This window comes from Lontra canadensis, unplaced genomic scaffold (genome assembly GCF_010015895.1).
Source record: "Lontra canadensis isolate GAN:19392208 unplaced genomic scaffold, GSC_riverotter_1.0 scaffold142, whole genome shotgun sequence".
Taxonomy (NCBI): Eukaryota; Metazoa; Chordata; class Mammalia; order Carnivora; family Mustelidae; genus Lontra; species Lontra canadensis.
Window position 1 is genome coordinate 3,293,966 of NW_022631136.1, and position 8,029 is coordinate 3,301,994.

Genomic DNA, 8,029 nt, shown 5'->3' on the forward strand with positions numbered 1-8,029 from the left:
ATTTTATCTTGTTTCTTTCTGTGTCTTGTGTTTTTTACTGTGTCATATTCAATTTACTAGTAGCTTCACCATATGGGAATGTTTTGACACCTAGATTGAAGTCAGCTCCTCTAGAAAGAAGGTATACTTAGTCTTTCCAGTCCTCTGGGTATACTACTGACATGTAATCACTTTCAATTTTTCAATCACCTTGATAGCATGCATTCAGATCACAAACTCACATGTGTTCTGGCTGGTACTTACTAATTCTGAAAGGATTTTTTTCTTGATACCTACTACTAATTTTCAATAAGCAATTTTATCCTTATTTTATCCAGGATGGGGTATTTGTCATTCATTCTTACACTGACAGAGTAGCCCTTTGGAATCTGTGATAATTAGTTTGATGTATTTACTTGGTCAGTCTATAGTACCCAATTATTTAATCAAACGTTAATTTCTGTTGCTGTTAATGCATTTTGTAGTATGGCCATCATCTGCAATCAGCTGACTTTAGGTAAGATGACTCAGTAACTTGAGTAGGGCTACTTGTGGAGGAACATTTTTTTCCTCACTCTTCAGGATTCTTGGAGCTGGTCTAAGATTTAAATTGACATGAGATAATTAACAGGAGAAAACAACAGCAATGCATTTAATTACATGTATATGGAGACCAACTATAAATATTGAGACCCAAAGATGCCACTAGATATTCAAGTTGAGTAAAGCACAAAGTTAAATTGGAACCTCATGTTCAAAAAAGAAGTTTTGGCTATAAATATAAATCCTAGAGGTAAAGTAATGGATTTAAAAAAGGGGATCCCATCACTTCTCAGATTTTTGGCTAAGATCAAGTGTAGTATCTGTACTTATCAGTTTAAAAAAGGGGATCCCAGAAGAGCTCAGTAGGGGATCAAAGGAAGGAGTAAAAAGTTGGACCTTAATGAAAGAGTGGACTCATCACCTCAGAGGCTGATGCAAAGAGAACTTTGGGAATGGGGTTGCAGGCACATTTACAAGGTCTCAGCAAAGATGAAAGTAAGAGGGTGGGAGGGGAAGCCTAGGGAAGGAAGTGGAACATGGCGTTGTTTGTGAGAGCTCAGGGAAAAGGCACTGACCAAACAAGCAAGAGACTGGGAACTGTCAGGATGGTGGGTGGGTCTCCTCTCTGACTCAGGATAAGCTACCTTGCCACTCTTCGTCCTAATGTGCCAAGAACAGTTTGGTGGCTACAGGTACAGGATGCCAACATCCAACACATCCCTGAAGCAAGTGCCCCAGCAGGTCTGCATGCATCTGCAACCATTCACCCCTTGTGCCTGGGACTGCTGCTGGCCTGAAGGTGTTCTAACTCCACACCCACCACAGCTTGCCCCACCCCTGCCCTGGCCAGGGAGCCAGACTGCCTGCACCACCTCCTGGCCAAATTACATCCAGAATCTAGCACCCTTCTGCTGCTGTTCCCTCACCTACTTTCCACCCCAACCATTGTAGGAGATAGCCCTGGAAAATACCCAGGTCACCTGATTCAACCTCACTGTTGCAGAGAAGACACCAAAGGTATTCGTTCATTCCACAAACATGTGTTGGGCTGCCATTATGTGCTGCTATACTTGACACTATCCCAAGAGCTGGGATGTCCCAGCTGGGGATGTCCCTTTCCTCATATAGCTAACATCTAATGAGAAGATAGATGTAAAATAAATAAAATTAATAACAGCAGAATTAAAGTTATGGTTCCAAATCATGCACTTTTGGAAAGGGACATGTTTCTGAATAAGTACATGGCTGACGGTGGGGGAAGAGTTCTTCTTTGAAGACACAACATATTTTATTTTATTTTATTTTATTTTTATTAAATTATTTATTTAAATTCAATTTAGTTAATATATAGTGTATTATAATTTTCAGGGGTAGAATTTAGTGATTCATCAGTTGCATATAACAGCCAGTGCTCATTACATCAGGTGCCCTCCTTAATGTCCATCACCCAATTACCCCTTCCCTTACCCACCTCCCCTCCAGCAACCAGTTTGCTTCCAAGAGTTCCGCATCTCTTATGGCTAACCTTTCTATTTTCATCTTATTTTATTTTTTCTTCCCTTCCCTGTGTTCATCTTCTTTGTTTCTTAAATTCCACATACAAGTGATTGAAAACATGACATTTAGACCCAGAATCAAAGAATGTATAGAAATTGATCAGCCAAAGAAATAGAGGAGGTTTCAGACAACATTCCAGACAGAGAAGGCCCTGAGGTCCACAGACCATAACCCTGTCTCAACTCATGTCTCTTCTTTGATGTATCCCCCCTCCTCCCTTATTCCCACTTATCTCCAGATGAAAATCTCCCTGAGGGAAGGAGATATTGGTTGCCTTTTGTTTATTCAAGTTTAAGGACATATGGTGGTTTTTATACTTCAGACTATTTGTAACATTGCAAGTTCTTCCACTCTTTCTCCTTTAAATAACAACCCAGAGAATTTCATTATTACCTAAACTTGACAGAATAACAAACCAAAAGGGTTTAGCAAGCATCCTTAGCTTTACTGAGCTAGAATCCAAAACAACAATCTCTTTTTTCTTTTTTTTTAAAGAATCTCTGTGATTTTAAGTAGCAGTATACATTTAATTTCTTCACACACTAGAAGTCTACAAGTCATGAAGTTCTATCCACTCTCCACAAGCCACACATCACTCAGAAAAGCCCTTCTATCTGTCATATCTGGGCTACTATATACATACAACACTATTTCCTATGTGCCTGGATCCATAACAGGCTAGTGTGCCCAAAGATATCTTGAATAGTTAAGGGCCCACATCCAGATCAATGGACAATAGACTAGAAGATACACACCTGAAATGTGAACCTCATGACATGTATGTAAAAACAACAAGAAGGGAAGGGGCACCTGAGTGGTACAGTCAGTTAAAGTGTCAGACTCTTGGTTTTGGATCAGTTTGTGATCTCAGGTTCATGAGATTAAGCCCCTTATTGGGCTTGTGCTCAACACAGACTCTCCTTAAGATTCTCTCTCCATCTACCACTGCCCTCTCCCTTTAACTCTCTCAAATAAATAAATAAATCTTTTTTAAAAAAAGAACAAGAAGGGGAAATAATTAAGAATTGAGCTAAATTTAGTAAAAAACAAGAATAAAACTTCCATATTTGGGGTACATAAGAACACTGACGGGGCACCTGGGTGACTCAGTGGGTTAAAGCCTCTGCCTTCGGCTCAGGTCATGATCCCAGGGTCCTGGGATCTATCCCTGCATTGGGCTTTCTGCTCAGCAGGGAGCCTGCCTCCCCCCACCTACCTCTCTGCCTACTTGTGATCTCTGTCAAATAAACAAATAAAATCTTTAAAAAAAAAAAAAAACACTAATAATAAATGAAATGAAGACTGTGGGTTCTCCATAATAAAAATGGAGTAATTGAGAGGAATGAACAGTGGCATCACACCACATACATACACACACCCACATCACACTGCACACACACCACACACACGTATACACCACATACACATACCACACACATATATACACCACACACTACACACACATTGCACACACACCACACACATATACCACACACAAATAACATATACCACACACACCACACACACAACCCTATGCTTACACACATACTGCAAATACCACACACCACACACACATATGCACCACACATACATATACCACACACACACCACCCATATCACACATACCATATACACATATACACTACACACACACACACACATCATACACACACAAACAGTACACATACTACAAACACATACACACATACCACGCATACACAGCACATATACATACACCACACACATAGCCTACACATACCCCACACACATCACACGCAAACACATAAATACAAACTTCAGCCACAATTTCTTTCTCCTTCTAGCACTCCAGAATTATAGAGAGTGATAACACTTGCCATTGCGTTTTTGATTTCTGCATCAAACAGCAGAGATTTGTGGCTTGTGGATGACTAACATCCTTGAGGTATATTTCTGGAAAAAGTGTACAAAACAATGGTGATATAGGGAAATCCACCTCAATCTAGGTTCTTGACCATATCTCCTCAGTTATTTATCAAGGAAATGTGAGCACAGTGCCCTCCTTGCAGCTTCTTGCAAAGGTCCAATGGGGAAATGTATGTAGAAATCCTGAGAGCTTGTTGCCCAATGTCTGTGGATATTTGGGAGGTGACTGTGAAGGATTTGAATAAGATGCTGGAGAAGAAGAAGGAACTATGGCTCATTAATGATGATTAATCAAAATCCAAAAGATTTCAGCAGATTTTAAGTATGAGGAAATGTTGCTAATATTATAGCAGATTTAGTGTCTAATATGACACTAAATCAAGACAAACTGGAGTCCCACACCTAGGTTGAAAAACAAGACTGGTGAGGATATGATGGGGTAAGAGGTGGAGTAATAGCAGTTGTGATGGAAAGATCTTCTGGGCAGTGTGACCAAAAGACAGTCTTGGAATGCATTGTTTATATTATTTTTTTATTGAAGTATAATTGGCATACAGTGTTATATTAGTTCCATATAGACAATATAGTGATTCAACCATTCTATACATTACTCAGTGCTCACCACAGTAAGTGTAGTCACTGTTTGTCACTGTATGTTATTACAGTATTACTGACTATATTCCTTATGCTGTACTTCTCATCTTCATGACATTTATTTTATAATTAGAAGTTTGCACCTCTTAATTCTTTTTATCTATTTCACCCAACCTCCCCCCCTCCCAATCTCCCGTCTGGCAACACCAGTTTGTTCTATGTATATAGAGTCTGGTTTTTTGTTTGTTTATTTGTTTCTTTGTCATTGCTATCATTATTATTACAAAATAAATTCAGAACTACACCACTTACATAGGGTTTTGCAGGTATCACCTTATAAATTAAAGAATATTGTTGGATCAAGAAAGTAATTACTCCTGTGAACTTTATCTAAGTCAAGGGACCCTGGGTTTTTTGTCCAGTTCTGGCCACCCACTGTAAAGGGAATGTGAGCAACCTGGAGAACAGCCTAATGTCCAGACAAAGAAATAGAAACTCAGTTCAGCACTGGCATGTACTAGCTGCGTAGCTAACCTCAGGAAGGTGATGTAATCTCTCCAAGCCCAGCCTCAGTTTCCTCAGCTGTCAAAGAGCCCTACAGAGCTGTTTTGAAGATTAAATGAAATCATATATAGTGATTCCCTGAAGGAAGAAAGACCACTGAATATTATTAGACACTCAGCTATCTTAATTATTCAAATATTGGTGTCCACTCTGTGGGTCTGCTGTGATCTGGTTTGATCCCAGGTCAGTTTCTTCCCTCCACCTTCACACCTTGGGCTCCTCCTTCCTCCCCCACCCCCATATGATGAGCCAGTGGGAGGGATACCATCCAGGACAAACCAGATACACAAATTACATTTGCCATCTGCTCCAAGACAAGTCAATAGACAATCACAACACCAGTTTCCCTTTGAATTCTGCATGTCTAAGATGTTTGCTGAGTACTGACACAGACATGGATGGGGTAAGCATGGTCCCCACTGCCCACTGTCATGGCCCTTATCATCTAGTATGTCAGTCAGACAACATAAAACATGTACACACATATGGGCACACACACAGAAAAACACGTAAAAAAATAATTACAAATTAACAGAATGCTAAAGAAGAACCATACAGAAGAATCCTAATTTGGTAGCCTCAAAAGATGGACTCTTAAAAGAAGGAAAATATGAGCTGAGCCTAGAGGAAGAGTTAAGAAACTTCCCATCTCCCCTTCCATGCAGACAGCTGCATCATTCTTGGGTACCAAAAGGCTGCTGGCTATCCTGAAAGGGAACTCCCAACTCCCTACCAGGGGGAGTCACATTTTACTGCAGTCTCTGCAGAAAGTCCCCTAAGTTCCTCCCACACCTCCCAAGACCTCCCACCCCACCCACCACTCTTCCCAGCTAATAACACCTTCTCTTCTCTCCTAGTCAGCATTTCTAATTAAGGCCTTGCCCTCAGTCAGCCCTGCCAGGCAAAACCTGCTGGGCCAGAAACACACCTGTCCTGCTTCTGCTTCTGTGTGGCATTAAATTCTGAAAAATGTGTCCTTTACCCATAGCCACCCCACCCTTGGCCTCCTGCTCCTCCTTCCACTACCTGGCACCCTGGAAGCCCTAGAGCAGGGTGGGACACATTGGTAGGGATCAATAGTGCTAAGGCACAGGACCCTTTCCTGCTGCTTCTTCCATGCTGCCATTTTCTAGATGCTGGGGAAAGCAAAAGAAGAAGGGCAGAATCAGGTCAGCCACAGAACCAGAAGGGTGAACAGAGACAGAAAATGAGAAGCATTGAAGGGCAGAGAGGGAGGCAGGGTGAAAGAAAACAAGAAAAAGAGAGACTTAGGCAGAGGTGAGAGGGAGACAGAGACATAGAGATAATGAAGAAGGGCGCACATGCGATAGAGAGAGAGAGAGAGACAACTGAAGTGGGAAACAAAGAAGCCAGAGGGACAGAGGAAGAGCCTGGGAGTATAGGAGGTAGCTGGGCAGGTGGGGTTGGGATAGTCCCTGCCCTACCCCAGCCCTGGCTGAGGCCTTCACAATAAGAAGGTCACAGAAGCATCCAAGGATGGTGGGGGAACTTTGGTGGTAGAGCATGTTTTTTCCCAAATCTCACTGATTTCTGGGGGTGGGGGGAGTATGCCAGAAGGTGGGAGCAACTGTTGTCCCAGAATAAAGATGGAATTAATCTGTGAAAAATCTGATGTGCTACTAGTGGGCAGTTTCACGCAATGTGAAGACATGGGATTTTCCACTCTTGACAAATTTCTCAAAACCAGTTGAGGGAATAACAGCTGCCTTCCCAGGCTGGGAATGCTTCCTCTGCTCACCCAGCCCTGCCCAGGCATGGCTCTTCCCTTCCATTGCACAGACACAAAGGCCTCCATGTGGCCCTGGAGATCCTGAGACCGGGCAGGTGTGGTGCAGCATGGGGAGTCCAGGTTGGGAGGGAGAAGTTGGGAGGGAGAGGCTCAGGTGAAGTCCATGGGCACCTGGGGCAAGAAGATGTCATTTCTGGTCCAGAGAATCAGGAAGCCTTTTGGAAGAGCTAGCCTGGATTAGTGTTTTAAACCTGATATAATTGCAGTAGTCAGGAGTGGGGCAGGGACAGTGTGGGCAAAGGCTCCCAGATGGAAAAGCCCAGCAGCTGAGCCCATACCTTGCCCAACTGGGCTCATTCTGTGAGAAAAGGTAACTTGGAGTGAGATTGTGGAAGGCTCTAACTGCCATGCTGAGTTGTTTACTCTGTCTGAAAGGAGGGACCACAAAATTATCTTGACCAGACAGGTGAGAGGAATGGTGCCATGCTTAGAATCTGAGTCTCTCTTCCTTTCTTTAACTCACTGAGTGAACTTGAACAGGTCATCTGACCCCTTTGGGTTCAATTTTCTATAAAATGTAGGGCTTTAGCCAGATAAGCATTTTATTCTGGAACCAAGAAAAAACTTCGTTTGGTGTCTTTTTTTTTTTTTCCCCAGCTACTAGTTGTAGAAAATAACTGACAAGATGAGCCCTAGAACCCCTCTCACTCTGACAGTAAAGGGGCCATGAAGGAGGTGTGTGTCCCTCCTTTACCATGGGCTCCTTCTAACCTGCCAAGGCCTGTGTGCCACAAGCTTCAGGCCAGCCTGATGTCCTGGGGAGTATCAAACACCTGGGAGCTCCCAGGGCTGGTGCCTGCATAACCATGTCCTTTCTGCGGCAAATAGGACTAATTGATACTGAAGGAAAGAGAAAATTCTTCTCTAAACTTGAGGTCTTCTGGCTGGACTGGAAATTAAATTTATATGAGATAGATTAACAGGAGAAGAAAACCTGAAAGTTAGTTATTAAGTGCACACAGAGGCCTAAGAATAAAATTGAAAACTAAAGAAATGACTAAGGCTGTTAGTTTTTATATATTTTAGACAAAGAGATAATAAATTTGTCAGGCATGGACAGAAAAAAGGAAATTTAAC

General features: G+C 42.2%; 1 non-coding gene across 1 annotated transcript; it reads left to right on the top strand.

Moving 5' to 3' along the window:
- The first annotated feature begins 803 nt into the window (after positions 1-803).
- Positions 804-995, top strand: LOC116858824. Its single transcript, XR_004381021.1, has one exon. It is a non-coding gene; the product is annotated as a U2 spliceosomal RNA (small nuclear RNA).
- The last annotated feature ends 7,034 nt before the right edge of the window (positions 996-8,029 follow it).